The 17,648-nt window shown below is 49.7% G+C and overlaps 1 long non-coding RNA gene across 5 annotated transcripts in view; it reads right to left on the minus strand.

The window, feature by feature from the left end:
* Positions 1–541: 541 nt before the first annotated feature.
* The window catches only part of LOC102971701, a 51,381-nt gene continuing 34,274 nt past the window's right edge, over positions 542–17,648 (minus strand). For 2 of the 5 annotated variants that reach the window (XR_006218563.1, XR_006218559.1), the window contains 5 exons: positions 16,486–16,664; positions 10,611–11,409; positions 8,754–8,788; positions 4,443–4,684; positions 542–1,013 (listed from right to left, as the gene is read on the minus strand). This is a non-coding gene — a long non-coding RNA (uncharacterized LOC102971701). Of the gene's footprint in view, positions 1,014–4,442; positions 4,685–7,145; positions 8,257–8,753; positions 8,789–10,610; positions 11,410–16,485; positions 16,665–17,648 lie in introns of those variants that run through there. The other 3 variants (XR_006218560.1, XR_006218561.1, XR_006218562.1) reach the window with 3 other exon arrangements.

Here is a 17,648-nt window from a genome sequence, read left to right on the forward strand (position 1 = left end):
AGCTCCTGGGGAGAATGAGTGGGCCTCGTCCAGAAGGCTCCTATTCTCTCTGCCTCTCAACCCCTCCTGCAACAAAAAGAGGGGGCATGTAGTTGGGGGGTTCCTATGAGAAGTGGGGGGGAGCCCCAGTCTGAGAGCAGAGAGAGCTAGGTCCCAGTGGGGTCTGACTTCATCCCTGCAAGGCTTGAGCCAGCCCCTTCCCGGCCAGACCTCAGTTTCCCCAGCTATAAAGAGAGAAAAGCCCAGTTGACATGTGTGGGGTTCCTTCTGTTCCGGTAGTTCTGGGAGGGGAATGGGTGCCAGCAGCAAGCAGGAGACAGGATCTTTGTTTTGTGGCTTCTTAGGGGAAGCACTAAATTTGGAGTCTGAAGTCGTGGTCCCAGAGCAGCATTTCTTCAGCTTTTCCCCATCTGTCTCCCTGGGCACTCAGCTCCTTAAAGGCAGGCCCTTGTCTTATGCAGCTCTTTATCCCAGGCTCCCGCCCCCTGTACAGACCTTGCTAAGACCCTGCTCAGTGCATGTACGAGGAAGAAGATAATAAAAATGATAATTCTACCTCCTGCTGGTGCTTACTAGATGCCCTCACTTCATCTGAATGGGTTCATTTAGTCTTCATAACAGCCCTATAAGATAAGTAGAATTCGTAGCCCATTTTACAGATGGGTAGACTAAGGCTGAGAGCACTGAAATAACTTGCCCAAGATCACCCAGCTAGGAAGAAGCCAACCTGGGGTTTAGATGCAGGGATGGTGGCTCCAAAGCAGTGAGATTCATCGTTCTGCTATGTGGTGAGTGGGAGGGAGCAACTATGGGCCCCACAGCCCAAATGGTACAGGTATGATTTAGAGAGGAGGTTTTCTTGTGTCCCGCAGAAGGAGGCAGCCATAGTTTGGCCAGGGCATGGATGAGGTGACCTTAACTTATTGTTGGCATCGGGACCCAGCTCTTCAAAGTGCTGGCTCATCCATCTGCTAGGGTCTCCTCTTTGTTGCTGCTGGAGCACATGGAATCTTCTAGAACAGAACAGAGCAGCCACTTCAGTATAAAACCCAAGGAAGAAATAGCCAAGGGACTGGTGTCCCTGGCAAGGGGAGATGGACATTTCCCTATGGGGAAGGAGCTTTGGGCCTGGAAACTGGAGAGCCTCCTAAGGGGCCTTGCCCCCCCTTCCAGTCCATTCTTCTCACCTTCTTCCTTCCCAGGGTCTCCCCACAGCTCCTAGCCCTTCACTAGGTACTCAGGATGCCTAGGAGCTTGCGTCCACGCCCCTCTCCCACTCCAGCCTCTTGCTGGGCCTCCCACCAGACCCAAGCGCTGTCAGGATCCTTAGGACCCCCTCATTGGGATGGTTAAGATCCCACAGCTCGGTCTCAAGTCCTGGGCCAGCAGAGTTGACAGGCAAACCAAGTTCCGTCTGTGTTTAAGGCAAACTTCCGGAGAAGGCTGCTGGTTCTGCCTTGTAAATGTCTCCTCATTAACCAATGAGGACACTTCGGCCTCCCTACCAGGATGTGGACCTGATCCCACCTCCGCACAGACTCCTACTGATGAGAATCAGTTCAGTTCCATGGCTCCCGTGAACTCTCCCCTCTGCCTCCTCTGAATGGTTCCAACTTCCTCCTTCTGGGCTCCCCTGGCGGTCACCTGCAGGGTGTCCCTACTGGAGTCCCTGAGAGAGCCCTTCCCCTCCCACTGAAAGTCTTTCTAGTCCTGTCAGCTATAACCTGTGACCTGGTAGAGGCCTGCCAGACCAAGCTGGCCCTGCCTTTGGGAGACACAAGGAGGGCCTGTCCCCAAGGAGGGAGGATGGGTACGGAGAGAAGCCAGAGAGAAGCCAGAGAGAATTCTGGCATGGACCCTGGTGGACTATGGAAGCCCAGCATGGGAACTGGTGCTTGGCCGTACCACTCATTCGTTCACTCAACAGTGCCCGGGGTGGGGGGCTGCTCCATGCCAGGCACTGGACAGACACTGGGAAAGAACCAGGCAGATGTGGTAACTCCCCAAAGGAGCATACAGTGTAGCAATGGTCGAGACACAACCATCACAAGGTGCAAGGTCAGAGCTGCGGCCAAGCCACTCCTCCCTCCTGAGCCTCAGCTTCTCGTTTCTAGAATGGACACACCACTACCCACCTCCTGGGCAGGTGGGCTGGTCAAATGAGTACACACAGAAAGCCTCCCACATAGTGACAAGTGCGTATGGCATTTTCCAAACCAAAGGTTGCGTCTCAAGTACAGGTTGCAAAAGCATTAAGTGAGTCATGAACAGTTTCTTTTATGAAAGAAATGGAATAATAAAAACATTATATGCATCATACGTAATGTAAAAACATTACATTTGTGAAACTTCTACTTTAGTTATAAGGGTGTGTGTCTGTATACACTGGGTCATATGGGAAAATGCATTATTTTTCAAAGAAGTTTGAAGGCCACTGGTGGTTCAGAGCAGGGTGCTGGGGTGACTCGGGCCTAGTTCAAATCCCAGCTTCACCACTTATTACACTGCGTGATACAGACACCTCCCTTCACCTCTGAGATTCACGGGGGACAGCACATGCGAACAAGTTGCTCAGAACAGCACCCAGGACATCACAGGGCCTCCAAACATCACTACCTGGTCTTTGTGTATCATTTGTGTACAGCCGGACCTCGGGTAAGGGCTAACCATCTCGGATTTAAATCAAGTAAAAAGGAAACTAGCATTTGTGTTGCTGGGGTTTCCTCGGTCAACAAATTACCTTTTCAGGCATTGGTGCACCAGGCACCAGCCTCACAGCAGCTCTGTGAGGTGAATTCTAGCGTTATTCCCATTTCACAGCTAACGGAACAGAGGAGTAGAAGTTCAGACTGAATGTGGCTCTGGCCGGCGGACCAACCAAACGCACACTCCTGCCCAGCACCAGAGGCACTGCGGGCCCTGATTCCTGCCTCCTCCAACCCCGAGGCCCCTAGTGGCTCCAGTTTTGAGGCTCCTTGTCTGCTGGAGCCCCAACTCAGGAGATGACCCCTCCCCCGGAAGTCATGAGCCAGCGCAGAGGCCCGAGGGCGGGCCCAAAGTGCCAGTGTCCCCGAAGCAGGGAACACAGGCAGCATCCCAGCATGATGTCAGCCGCTGGCTCTCACCACATCGATCATCCAGTCCTTAAGACATATTAAAATGGATTTAAAAAGACATTTTGCATTTTCTCTCCTTAACACCCACATTATTGCCACACATCGGCTTTTGTTTTAATTAAAATCGGTTTTGAAATCCTCCATGAAACTTCAGTGGGATTGTTAAAGGCGGCAATTTCCTTATCGGCAGTGCGTCCCCACAACATACTGTAATAGTTATTTTGCAACAAAGCACAAGTCTTATTAATTTAGCTCAATCAAATCAGCACCACGTTAATTTATGGGGCTGTAAAAATCTGGCAGTGCTGCTCTAGATCAAGGAACTTAGGGCAGGCAAGACACCAAGTGGGATGTTTATTTTGTACAATGGTCCCTAACTGCATTTCTGTGATTTAAAAGCTTTCCGAGGCGTGCGATGATAATATTACATGCATATAGAATTGTGTGTTTGCTATGCCTCATTACTCCCCACAGAGACCCAAAATCATTTGGTATTCAACTCCTACCTAAAATATTTCCTTTTACATACAAATATTTTTTCTGCTTTAAATGGCTTCTCTATGTTAAATTTTTTTTTTTTTCCCAGGGCTGTGAAGCAAGATCATTTCCTACGTAGGATTCTATTTTGGTCCAGTATTGATCTTTAGTGGTGGTTACTAAGTGGGTATTAGGCTTTCCCCCCTTCTTTTCCTCCAGCCAATCCCTCCAAGGCGGTTTCAGAGGGGTTAACTTTGCATTTTCTGCCCTCTTCTCCCCGCTCCCTTCCATATTCCCGCTTTGGGGGTTACTTTTACTAATGTCTTCTTTGGTGACTAGGAATGCTTCTCTCTCTCACTCATGTCTTAACAACAAAGCTTCACAATAATAATTACAATGATTTACCGGGAGATGCAGCTTCGCAGCCAGCAGAGAATTTGACAGGCATGGTGGGGAGGGGGACTGCAGCAGATGTGAGGTGGAAATCAGGAGATGGAGGTTCAGAGAGAGCAAGTGACTTTCCTGATGTTACACAGCAAGTTAGGAAGTGCCCTGGGCTCTGGGACTCAACCTAATTTTTCCATCAGTTGAATGAGGACCACAAGAATTGGAGGGAGGGGGGCGCCTGGGTGGCTCAGCCGCTTAGGTCCGACCTGGGCTCAGGTCGTGATCTCACGGTTCATGGGTTCGAGCTCTGAGTCAGGCTGTGTGCTGACAGCTCGGAGTCTGGAGCCTGCCTCAGATCTGCGTCTCCCTCCCTCTCTGCCCCTCCCCGACTCATTCTCTCTCTCTCAAAAATAAACTAGGGAAAAAAAAGAAAAAAAAAAGAATCGGAGGGAGGTCACTCACGTGACACAGGGCTTGGCGCAGAGCGGGTGCTCTGGGCGTAAACACGCGGCCCGTCCTCAGCGAGGCCCGGCCCGGTTTTTCAAGCACCTGGGTCTGAATTGCAGCGATGGACTCTGCAGGTGTCAGGAAGGGCAACCGACAGCCTCAAACACTTGCACCTGCCGCACTTGGTGTACGAGACGCTTCCTTCTTGCGTCTACTCCAGGACAGCACAGTCTTGCTCTGGGGACGCGGACCGGGCACTGAAATATGATGCAAGCATTAACTCGTGTCTCAAGACAGGCATGCACGAAACCCCATTCAGGGGATGAGAAAACTGAGACTAGCAGAGACTTTTGAGGGCCGCCCTGGGGTCAGACAATCAGTGGCAGAGGGAGATTCCAACCCATGGCTATGGCCAAGGTCAGGGCCCTTTCCAGCACACTGGTTGTGTCTGGCACGTTGGCCAGTCTGCAGGGGCCCAGGGAGATGGGGGCTAAGGTTTGGGCAGGCAGTTCCTGCTGGTGGTATAAGCATCCGCTGATGTGACAGCATTTGAGAGGCCCCAGAAGGCACTCCTTGCTCCCTTCCTGGCTGTGGCCGAGCCTTAGAAAGAATTGTCCCTGGGTTAAATCGTGCCTTTTCCCCCACACGTGTGTGTATTTGCTTTAATTATATAACCTGCACCATCCGGTCCCATTCCTTCTGTGTCCTATTAGCGAGAATGAGTTTCTAGTTAGCCTAGAAACAGGAGAGCTCCCAGTGCCTGGGAGGGGCCTCTGGCTTGGGGGTGGAGATTCTGATGTGTGACTCCCAGATGCCACCACACCTTTAGGGACAATGATGTGGGACTCAGCACCTCCAAGGCCATTAACATCCACACCATTGTTGGACAAAGCCCTCGTTTGAAATTCACCCTTCCTGGGTGCACCTGCAAGCAACATCTTCGGGAAAGCATTATGACTTCGTTTTGAGTGTTCAGGCATCCTCTCTGACCTACCAGTGCCAGGAGGCTCCAGAGCCACCTGGAGATGGAGGTGTCTCAGCCACATAAGTTAGCGGAGGCGGAGACAGCGGTCTCTGGGGCTGGGAGTGTAGAGAGGCAGAGGTGAGGTTCCCGGAGATGAGATGGAAGGGGTGTTCAGGCCTAGGCCAGATGTGGAGTTCATGGCCTCGAGGCCTCTGGTGAGGAAGGGGGCCGGAAGAGTCACAGCCAGGAAGCTCCGTTCTAGGCAAATGCGAACCCTTTGGCTAAGTTCCAGAAAAGGACCACTGAGATGGGAAGGTGAGGTGTGAGTCTCAAGTCTGCTGGGTGAAGTCCAGAAGAGGCTTCACCCCAGGGTAGTGACGTCAGAACCAAAAGCTTCACCCTGGACTTCATTCAACAAGTTCTCTGGAAAACGTGCTGTGTGCCCAGCACTGGGGCGCGCTCGGGAAAGGAGAGGAAAGCACTCCCCACGCAGTCCTTGTCCTCCTGGAGCAGGCTCTGGGCCGCCTGCTGTCCTGGTGAGAATCCATCTTCATATCCTGAGGCATTTGCTTTCTCCCTGCTTAGGGAGCTGGGCCCAGGAGGAAATGAAAATGCTTGTGGCGGAGGCTGCTCTTTGGACATCCCAGCTCCACCTCTGCAAACAAATGTCAAGCCTGTGCAAGGCCAGGCCCCATGGTTGAACCAATCTGGGGGTGGCAGTTGCCACAGAAAAGAGGCAGCGACTTGGTTGCTTTCAAAATGGCTTCTCTCAGACAAGGCCACAGCTAGGTCACAGAGCGCCTTTGTGTGAACTTGAAGAAGGAGCCGTCTTAGGGCAGACACAGCCCCACAGGACCTCAGATTGGCGCAGGGATCCCAGGACGGACCTCAGCTTTTATAGCGCCCTGGGCTGGGCACACTTGTGCAGTGAACAACCTGGACAACTGTAGTTGGTGGCTTTGCCCCAGAGCCCAACTGCATGGTCAAAGCCGCCAGGCCCTGACGATGCAGGCCAAGGCTTCCCCTACACCTATGGATCACCCCAGATCTAAACCAAGACTCTCCCCCCAAAGATGAAGGAAGCTGTACCCTAACACCTCCTCCCCTTCTGACACAACCCGCTCGCCCAGGCACCGGTATCACACCCACGACCTCCTCCATCACTGCGTCTTTCCTTTCACGGAGGGACAGGTGGACGTGGCAGGGGGAGGGGGGAAGACCGCTGGAACCACTTTCCACAGCCAGTGCCAAGCCTTCCCCTCTCTCCGCGGTTCTTTAAGAAGGCTTTCTAAAGAAGAGGAACCTTCCGTGGTAGCAGATGGCGGATAAGTAGGAATGGTAAATAGTTTTAATTACTGCATAATGTAAGTGAGACAATAAAGGGGAGACAGTGGAAGCAAGCTGCTGCCGCCGAGGCCCTGAAACTGTTGTGGGGCCCAATTTGTCTGGCATGTGCTGTTCTCAGTCTTGGGAGGGCTTTAAAGAGAACGCCGAAAATATTAATTGCCCGCCTCACTGGCCCATCCATCTTCACAACCGAGTAACACGCTTTTTTAATTTCAGGGGAATCGTTTTCAAATGGGAATCATGCAAATGAGTATTTTAGCTATTCATTTGTTTTACTGCGAGCGCTTTGTGAGCAAATGGCCTACAGCTTGCAATGAATTAAAAGACACGGGCACTGGAGACCGATTTTTAATACAAAGTCTTGACTCGGAGACGACCCCGACCAGCAGCACAGAAAATGTTGGCATAGCAACTTTGGGCATTTTCATGCAAATTGGCTTCTATATAGATGATACGAATGCAATGTTTTCCTTCAACTAATCATCATAAAATTAGTTTCACTATATTTAAATGCCTCCACTTAATGCATTATATCCATATGCATGAAATTGCCTCCGCTAATGCAGTACATAAAATGCCAAAGATACAATGAATAGCCAAATTGCAAGCAGTTATGTTATCTCCCATAAAACGGCTCCCCTCCCCCCTTCTTTTTTGTGAGTGTGGGTGTTATTGAATGTGTGGGCGCCAAAGGCATCTATCACAAATTGCTATTAACACACACACACACACACACACACACACACACACACGCACACACACACACGCACACACACCCCAAAGTCCTCTTCAGTTAAGTAACGTTAAGCTTGTAACCCAATCTAACAAAAGCCAAATGAAACTGGGCCTGGGCAGGCTGTGTTCACCTGGGCCGGCCGCCCTCTCCTCGCACAATCTGCAGCCGTAGGAGATGGCAGAGCAGAGAGCACCGCCTGGCTTTGGGGTTAGCTCCAGTGTGGGTGGTTTCACGCCCCGCCCCTGTCACCCGGTGGATGGGGAGGCCCCAGAGAGATGTGTCTGAGCTAATCGGGGACCAAGAGGCCATCCGGGAATAATAAAAAATGGAGCCACTGTTGGTGAGAAACGGCCTCTGAAGACTGGCCACGGAAGCCTGGGGCGAGGAGGACTCTGGCAGAACATGATCAAAGTCAACAACTGAGGAAGGACAGGAGAGGAAGGAAGGCAGGGATATCCATGGAATCCCTAGGTTCTGGGTGCTGGGCTTGGAACTGTACGTCCTCCATGGCATGTCATCTTTACAGCAGGGAAAAGGTCAACATGATCATCGTTGGTCTTAAGGACTCTGAGATGAGTCTCAAAGAAATTGAGGAACATGTCCAAAGTCACGTGAACAGTAGGCAGTGGAGGAAGGATTTAAACCCAGGTCTCTGGGAGTCCAAAGCCTCACTTTCCTCTGTGCCAGGCTGCCCCCTGCAGATGGCATCAAGTAATGGCAGGAATCGGTTAAATTACTCTTTGCTCCAAGAGGAGCTGTCCTCTCTCCAAGCGAAGTAGGGGCTGCGAGGGTGGAAGGAGATAGTGGTTGAAGGGGACTTTTCTTCAATGTGTAAACCTGATTCTCCTTGGGTATCTGATGAGTCTTCAGTACAGATGCCAAATCCCCCCAGGGTCACACGATGTGTTTATTACGGGGACAGAGGGCTGTGCACCCCAACTTACTATCTGGGCCTCTACCCTCCTCCAATCCCACCAAGGGAGTCCGGGCTCTTCTCTGCCCCAGCCTTGGTGGGTTTGAAATTTGGCTTAAATATACGGATGCTATTCATGTTCAGGGTGGGAGTTAGGAGACAGAGAAGCAAGAGGTGAAACTCGAAAAACACAAGCCCTTCTTTTCCACCCAGAGATGGTGTTCCATCTCCAGAAGGCTCCAGTTCTCATTCCCTGGGGGACTTTGTGTCTGGCTTAAGTAGGGGTGGCATTTCCTCACAAGAATGCGTGAGGTTGCTATGGAAACAGTATGGGTGGTTTCCCCCCAAAATTAAAGATAGAATTACCATATGATCCAGCACTCTCACTTCTGGGCGCCTCCCTAAAAGAAGCGAAAGCAGGGACTCAGATGTTTGCTCAGCCGTGTTCACGGCAGCATCACTCACAACAGACGCAGTGTGAAAACAACCCAAAGGCCCACGAGGGGATGAAGGGGCAAGCAAAACGGCATATATACATACGAGGGAATATTATTCAGTCTTACAAAGGGAGGACACAGGCGACAATAAGGATGAACCTTGAAGACATTATGCTACGTGAAGTCAATCGGTCACAAAAAGGCAAACCCTGCATGACTCCACTTATGTGAGGTCCCTGACACAGCCACATTCATAGAGAAACCACACTGGTAGTTTCTAGGGGATGGAAGAAGGGAGGACAGGGGTGTTGGTATTTAACAGCCACTGAGTTTGAGTTTGGGACGATGAGGAGAGTTTTGAGGATGGATGGTGGTATATTTGCACCACAATGTGAATGTACCTCATGCTACTGAGCTGTACACGTAAAAATGGTGAAGGTAGTAAACTTATGTGTATTTTACCACAACTAATTAATAATTAAAAAAAAAAATGCATGAGGTAGGAAAACATCTCTTCAAGACCCCATGCAGGCCACCGAATTCAGGAGCCAAACCATCCGGGCAGCTTCATGAAGAGGTGAGAAAAGTTCCTCCCGATTGCTCGGGACTGCTCACCTCTAGCGAAGCACTTACTTCTGCGTTCAATACGAGCCTGTTGAGTTAAACTAAGGGGTAAAGTGAGGGAGACACCTATGAGTGATACAATTAGCCAGGGTCTAAGCCACAGATCAGGAATCCCTCCAATCTCATTGAGTTGGTCCATTTTCATTTCCTTCTTGTCCTTCTCCCTTTTGTCTTCTATCTTGTGTGGACAACCCCCTCCACCCATCCCCAGCATACAAAATACTCCTCTTACATTTCTGTCCACTGGCCTATTTTGTTGTTGTGCCCCCCCCCCAAAGTGTTTTTCTCACCACCTGGAATTGTTAATAGCTACTGTGGCTTTACAAACACTAAGTCAAATTGGCGTGCTTTCTTGCAAATTGAGTGATTTATGTGATGCACCCCCTTACCAATGCATATGCTGAACACCGGTCCTGTGATTCTCCTAATGACCACCAGGTGGCATGATTTGGAAAACCCAGCCTATATCACTAATGGCAAATACCACCTCAGGTGGCTGTCCTCCTGTGAGATCTGGAGGCATGGTGTCTAGGTGGCGATTAACCAGGACTTGAAGGAGGGCACATCTATATTAAAAAGCCAGACCTTTCAATGACTGCAAGTATAAGGGCTCTGATGATGCCCCATAGTTCCAGCTGCTTTTCATGTTCCCTCTCATATCTTAGCTCCCAGAAGAACCATTATTGGGTTATGTCTTGGGTATAACCTGCCTCTAGGACAGGACTGCATGCTTCAGCCCTCGTAGTACTGGATGGACCACTCTCTCCCAGGGCCTAGCTCCTAAGGTCAGATGATATGTCCCATGTCATTCTGTTTTGGCTATGTTTTCCAGTTTCAGCTTTTAAAGAGTTTTCTCCTGGAAAACGTCCTGTGGTGAGAACAGCTCCTTCCGATTGCTCGGGAAGGAACCACCTTCCCAAATGCAGCTTCCTGTGCTAGTTCCTTCCTGCACCTCCTCCTGCTGCCTGTGGGGGAACCTGGGGCTCCTGCTACAGTGGAATCCTGCCATCCCTGACCTGTGTAAACCTGTTGTCTCCCTTCCTAGAACTTTCTTTTGTGACTAATCGTATTCTCCTGGTTTATAAGCAGTCAGGGAACAAAGAAATGATGACTATTAAGAATTAGTGGGAATTCAGCAAGAAAAGGCATATGCTCAACTCACCTGGTTTCCCTCTGATGGGACGCTTTTAGACATAATGCATTTTGATTGCTAGGAAGCATTTCTTAAGTCTCTGTTGTTAGCCTTGTAGACAAAATGGAGGGAGGGGGCAAGATGAGAGTTTAGAGATGCAGATTCACGGCTGGTTAGTCAACCCCACACAAACAGTAGGGGAAACTGATTGGAAGGCAGTCACTGGTGAAGTGTTGTAAGGCCTACCCTTATCTCTGTTCATTTCTACCTGTTACTGCCTTAAAGGGAGACTCTCAAAGCACACGTTCCCTGTTTCCAGGCATTGCAGAAACCGTTGCGTGGCAAAATTGGGGCTGGAAAAGTCCTTAATGGGCTACAAAAGAAAAAAATATACAATAGGCTGGATGCAAGCAGGTGAAGTTCAATAGACAAAGAAAACCGTGGTTTCCCATTTAAGTTCAAACAATCAATTGGCTGAGCATAGGATGGGGGACACTTAACAGCACGTTCTTGTTTACAATCCCTGGAGTTTCAGCAATCCAAAAACGGATTCCTAACTAAAGATGGGGCCCAGCTGCTCAAAGGAACTAGTGCCAGCTGCGATGGTATGAACACAAGCGTGTGGCAAAAGGGGGTCGTGGTGCCCGAGCCGCTAAGCACGCCGGGCTGAGTGACCGAGTTGGTCAGGATAACGTAGTCATTTGATGATGCTTGAGCCGCAGAAACAGGGACAGATCTGGTCTCTGCTCAACGACTCTTGGAGGGGAGGGACCACATCCCGTTGCGTACATTCCCAGTATCTCTTATGGAAGAAGAGAAGGTGATGGTCCTGTTGGTCAAAAGAATGGATACATGAATGATTGGAGGGGACGGGAGGCTTTCTTGAAAGACTGGAAAGGTTTTCCCAGTAGAGGGAACCAGGGCCCAACTGTGATGTCTGCAGTACTCTGAGCCTACCCACAACCCTACGTGTGGCAGCCCCACTCCTGGGATTCCAATTATAAGTGATTTGCATATCCTGTAGTGGAAGGAGACATCCACTGCTGGGTTCAAATTCGCATTGGGCTCCACACGGGGTGTGGAACCTACTTTAAAAAGGGGTGGGGGGAGGATGCTCCAACAAACCATGTAGAATGGATGGATTTTCCCTGAACACATCTCATCACCCACTGGTTTCCCACTGATAATAAACACCCATCTGTCCCCTAAACCCTGCTCTTCAGGTGCAGAGTCTCTCCTAGGGGAAACCTCCCTGACATCCCCCAACCATGATTTTCCTTGTCTCTTCTGCTTCCAGCCCTGGCTGTTACAGAACTGGGCAATTCCAGGCCTCAAGGAAGGTTCTCCAGACTATCCCTCACGTGTGGCAATTCTCTGTAATATTTTGGCTCCGTGGCATTCTCAGTAACTACCAGATAAAGACAGCTCCTTGGAAGAAGTGGGTATTTATGGGGGCAGCCATGTTTACCTTCCAAAGAAGATTCAGGAGACAATGACACGCTGCCCCTTCCCATCACATTTGTCCAAGTATTTCCTTAAATGGTGAGGGGATTTGGTTCTTTAACTCTTTCAGGATGCATTAATGGCCATGTGAGAAAGATTCCTTTTGAGGCCACTGGAACCTCTTGCTGGTTTTCTCAGAAGTAGAAGTCCCTTAGCTGGGAGTCTCCAATCCCTGGGAGACCTTGGGGGAGGTTGCTTTCCCTCTCTGTGCCTCATTTTCTCTAACTATAAAATGAAAGGATGTGGGTAGAGAAGCTCTGAGGTCCCTACCAGCAACAATGGCACAATGATATATTTTAGTGTGGGCATACCCCCAATAACTGAGGCTGAAATATCAAAACAAGATCTGGGGTTAGTAAACAAAGCTTATTAAATGGAACCCTCAAACAATTATTCTTCTGATCTCAATCAAGAGACCCAAATAATCTGGCTTCTCAATTTGCAATTTCCTTGAATTCCTGCTGTTGATTAGTTCGGGTAGCCAGTTAATGGATTCTGGCACACCAAACCCATTCGTTTTGTTTTCTTAGAGGCAGGCTCCCATCTTGGAAATCAGAACCAGGAGGTAATGGCTTTTGATGTATTGTCAACAGGAGAGTCGGGAGTTCTCGCACAGCGTCATCACCGCCTGGGATCCCACAAGAACAATGACATTGAGGCTGGGGATGAAGAAAGATGGGGAAGATGTCGCAGGCAGAGGGTGCCACTGGGCAGCATGGGGCATGGGCAGGGTAGACGTCTGGTGAGACAAGGCTGGAAGAGGCAGAGCCCATAGGCAAGTTGGTTAAGATCTGGGGTGTCCAGTGGTGTCCATCGCAGGAGAGCAGAGGGGTCAATAATAAGAATTCACAATTGGGTACTGAGGGCCCGAACCAGAGAGGAAGTGGAAATTCTAATTTCAAGGACCATGTTAACTTGCTGTCTTGGAGAGCTGGCAGATGCCCGAGGCAGGAGCAAAGGCTCAGGACCCAGTTGGCCCAGAGTATGTCCATTCATTCAACAATATTTATTGAGGACCTACTATGTGCTAACTGCTGTTCTAGGCACTGTGGATACAGTCATAAAAGGCCAACAGAAGAGCCTTGCCCCTGTGGAACTAACTCCCGTGGAGGAGGCAAGTAACAATCACATCACATATTGTCAGGTAGAAATGGACAAGAACCGTTACAAAGTAACACAGAGAAAAGGCACGGAGAGTGATGGGAGCTGCTATTTAGATAGGGTGGTCAGGGACGCCTGGGTGGCTTGGTCGGTTGAGTGTCTGACTTCGGCTCAGGTCATGATCTCACAGTCCATGAGTTCGAGCCCCGCGTCAGGCTCTGTGCTGACAGCTCAGAGCCTGGAGCCTGCTTCCGATTCTGTGTCTCCCTCTCTCTGTGACCCTCCCCCGTTCATGCTCTGTCTCTCTCTGTCTCAAAAATAAATAAAAACGTTTAAAAAAAAATGTTTATTTAGATAGGGTGGTCAGGGAAGGCTTCCCGGAGGAGGTGACAGGGAGCAAAGACCTGCATGAAGCAGGGAGTGAGCCATGTGAATACCAAATACATTTCACCAAAAGCTGCTCTTTGTACCATGGGTGACGGAGCTGCTATAGCATTCAAGCTGTGAGTGCTGTAGAAAATGCAGCTAATCAAGGCCTCAGCAGAGAACATTAATTTAACTCACTGAATAAGAGATGCAGTAGGCAGCCCAGGGCTGGGACAGAGGGTTCAAGGGGCCTTGCGACCCAGGTTCCTCTCCTCTTTTTAGCCTGTGGCTTTTGTCCTCAAGGCCATGAAGCAGCTGCTCACTCCCAGGCACAGAGTATAAGTCAAGATGTGAAGGGGGAAGAGAATGGGCAAAAAGATCTAAAAGGATATCAGCTGATTCTGTCCCCATTAGCTCCAGCCAATGACTTCTGCTGTGTCCTCGTGGCCAGGACTGGGTCACATGGCCACCTCTGCACCAGTCACTGGGAGGGAGAGAGGGGCTGTGTGTGGGAGCCAGGCCCACCCATCAGCACCATCGACCCTGGGCCATTCTCTCAGGGCCTCCCTTCATGGAGGGCAACTCTCTGACGGCTTTCGCCCTGAGTCATCTGAAAATCCCAGCTCTCCTCTGATGAGTAACAGCCCTGTAGGGAATCAGGAAAACCCAGCTCCAGTTCAAGCTCTGCCACAAACTTGCTGTGTGACCTTGGGCCAGCTGCTTCTAGTCTCTGGGCCTTGCTGGAGCAATCACGAGACTGCTCTCTGCATTAACGGTCTAAGGTTCCAAGAGCCACCCTTGTCTCTGCCACCATAAATTCTACCACACAGAGCCCCTGAGAACTCAGCTGGGTCCTAGAGGGGCCCACAGAATGGCCATTTGACCAAAAGAGACACCAGCTCTTAGAGGCAACCCAGCTGGCAGGGCCAGGACAAGGATTAGGTAAGTGAGGCACTTGCCCATAGGAATACAAGTGGGTGCCAAAAAGGTAGTAATTAAGATACATAATATTGTAATGCAATATTTTAAAAAAATTTTAATGCTTATTAATTTTTGAGAGAGACAGAACATGAGCAGGGGAGGGGTAGAGAGAGAGGGAGACGCAGAATCCAAAGCTGGCTCAGGCTCTGAGCTGTCAGCACAGAACCCGACTCGAGGCTCGAACTCACAAACTGTGAGATCGTGACCTGAGCCGAAGTCGGATGCTCAACCGACAGCCACCCAGGCGCCCCTGTAATGCAATATTTTTTAAATCAAAGCTAATATAAAAAAAATCCATGTTGAACAAAATATCAAAATTTTTAATAAAGAAAATCAATATTACTGATTTTTCCTTTTACTTCCGACTCCCAGATGGTTCAGCAATGGCATGACATCGTTACTGACCCTCTTTAATTTAAAATTGTGAAATTTTGCTTATCATCAACATTTTGCATTAAGTTTGGTTTTTAAAATATATTCTGTTAAAATACTACTATTTGACCGCTGAGTATTTGGGGCCTTTATTTTGCGCCCAGTGCAAATCCCTGACCGGCCTCACCCTGCCCTGCCAGCTTTAAGGAGCCTTTGAGAGCCTGTTGCTGGACAGTGGCCAATCTGTGCAGTCAGGCATTTGCCCTGTCTGGGGACTTCAGGGTCACACAGTGGACATGGGCAATTTTTAGCACTTTGCCACGAGGTGTTTGGATTAAAGGCCCTGGTATTTCTTTAATAAGAAAAACAGGCTGCAGCCATTAAAAATTTAGTCCTACAAATAGCTCCTAGTAGCTCCTCTCTGAGGTGCTGTATTTATTTAATCATAGTAAATTTGGGCCAAATCCTCTCCTGGGGTTTCCAGCACCTGCCTCTATACCCCTGAGGAGTCTGTCACTAGGACCATGCCATTCGCACAAAATCCCTCTGCCTTTGGCTCCCCTGGCCCGCTGGCTCACAGGGAGATAAAACACCTTAGCCTCATTACTCAGATGGCTAATTGCGAACTGATTTAATTAAAGTATACAGATATTTCCCCAAGTTAGTTACATTTCATATCACTCCATTAGGAGTAATTGGCTGGAATGAGAAGCAGCAGAAAGGGAGGCTGGCCAGGTAGATGGGGAGCAGGGAGCCCCCTTGGTCTGTGGAACGTGTGCTGCCTGACTGTGGGGGCGGTCTGAAGGCGTTCCCGAGGGTACAAGTTCACTGAGAGACGCGCCTCCGCTCAGAAGCCCACCGGGGACGTCCCTGGGTCATTTTAACCCCAGGCACTAGATTGCGCACAGCCTGGGTCAGGAGCCTGGGTTTCAAGCCCATTCCGTACTTAGGGGTTCTGTGACCTGGAGCAGTCACCTCACTCACTTGACTCTTGGCTTCTTCCCCTATAAAATGAGAATAATAGTACTGCCTGCCTCAGACGGTTGGTACCAGGTTCAGGGGAACAAGCTTGGAAAGCCTTTATTTTAGCATAGTACCTGGCACATGGTTAATGCTTAATAAATAATAATACTGTTATTTGGGGCCGGGAGTGTGGTTACAGAGTGAAGCAGTATGGACGGGAGAAGAAGCATCTGCCTTGGAGTCAGAAACCTTGCGGTCTGGTCTCAGGTACGCCCCTAACTGTGCAATATTGGGCAAGTTGCTTCCTTTCCAGGGCCTCAGTTTACTTTTCTGGCCAATTAAGGGAAGGAGGCAGAGGCTGAGGTTTGCCCACGCTATATCCATTCTCCCCTTCTTCCTTACTAGCAAAGCCCTGACTGGGGCAGCAATGCCCAGCTACAACATCCATAGTTCCCAACCTCCCTTATAGATAGGGCCGGCCCCATGAATTCTGGTCAACGAAGTGAAAGTCAAAGATGTTCCCTTCTAGGGTGGGGTTCCCAAGAAGTCTCCTTTAAAAGGGGCTGACTCAGCTGGCAAGCACCCCTCCCACCCTCCCCTCCTTCCTTCTTTCTCCCACCTGGAATGTGATCCTGATGGTTGGAGCTCCAGTAGCCATCTTATGACCAAGAGGTAACCTTGAGGGTGGAAGCTACTTACAGAGCCACTTGGCCAAGCAGAGAGATAGAAGATGCCAGAGACTCTGATGACATCTTGGAGTTGTTGCCCCAGCCATGACCACCCTGGATTTCACAGCACCTGAGAGAGAAAAATTGACCTGCCCTTTTGTGTTTTGTTTTTGTTTCTGTTAAGCCTGAGCCTTTTTGGGTCTCGATTACTTGCTGCTGAATGCTATCCCTTACGGATACAGGGTGTCCTGCTCTATCAGAAGAGTAAAGCTTGATCTCTGAGCTGGTCACAACTTTCTGTCCTCTTTCTGCCCCAGGGGGATCCCTCAGCCTGCAGCAATGTTACCGCACCCCCACCCCGGCTCCAGCCCCAATCTGCTCACCCACTTTAGGATCTTCACTACACAGCCGAGATCCCCATATTCCTAGGCTATAAGTCTCAAAACTTGAGGAGGTAAGAAGCAACCTCTTCCCACAGAGAGATCATGTACCCAATCTACCTATTTTCCAAGCACCTATACGGCCAGCCCATTTGTTCACTGCCATGGCAGCGGTAAGACAGCTTGGGACAGCTTGCAGCTCTGGTGTACTGGAAAATGCAAGGATTCACTGCTGAAATAACTGATTTTCATCCCTGTTCTGTCCCTTACTGGTTGTGTGACCGCTAGAGACTGAATGTGCCCCCCAAAATTCATATGTTGAAACCTAATGCCCAGTCTGTTGGGATTAGGAGGTGGAGACTTTAGGAGATAAGAGGTCATGAGGGTGGGGCCCTCACGAATGGGATTAGTGCCCTCATCAAAGAGGCCCAAGGGAGCTCCCTGCAGCCTCTGCCCCATGAGGTTACGGTGAAAGGACGGCCGTGTACAGAGAAGCAGGTCTCACTAGACACCGAATCTACCAGTGCCTTGAGCTTGAACTTCCCAGCCTCTAACACTGTAAGAAATGAATTTCTGTTGTTTCTAAGCTACACAGCCTGGGCTATTTTGTTATAGCAGCCCAAATGCACTAAGATAGTGACCTGTGGAAAGTCTCTTAAGTCTTTCTGGACCTTGGTTTTCTCATTTATAAAGTGAGCAGAATAGGGCCGTCTGGGCAGCTCAGTCAGTTAAGT

Source organism: Panthera tigris, chromosome B3 (assembly GCF_018350195.1).
Source record: "Panthera tigris isolate Pti1 chromosome B3, P.tigris_Pti1_mat1.1, whole genome shotgun sequence".
Lineage (NCBI taxonomy): Eukaryota > Metazoa > Chordata > Mammalia > Carnivora > Felidae > Panthera > Panthera tigris.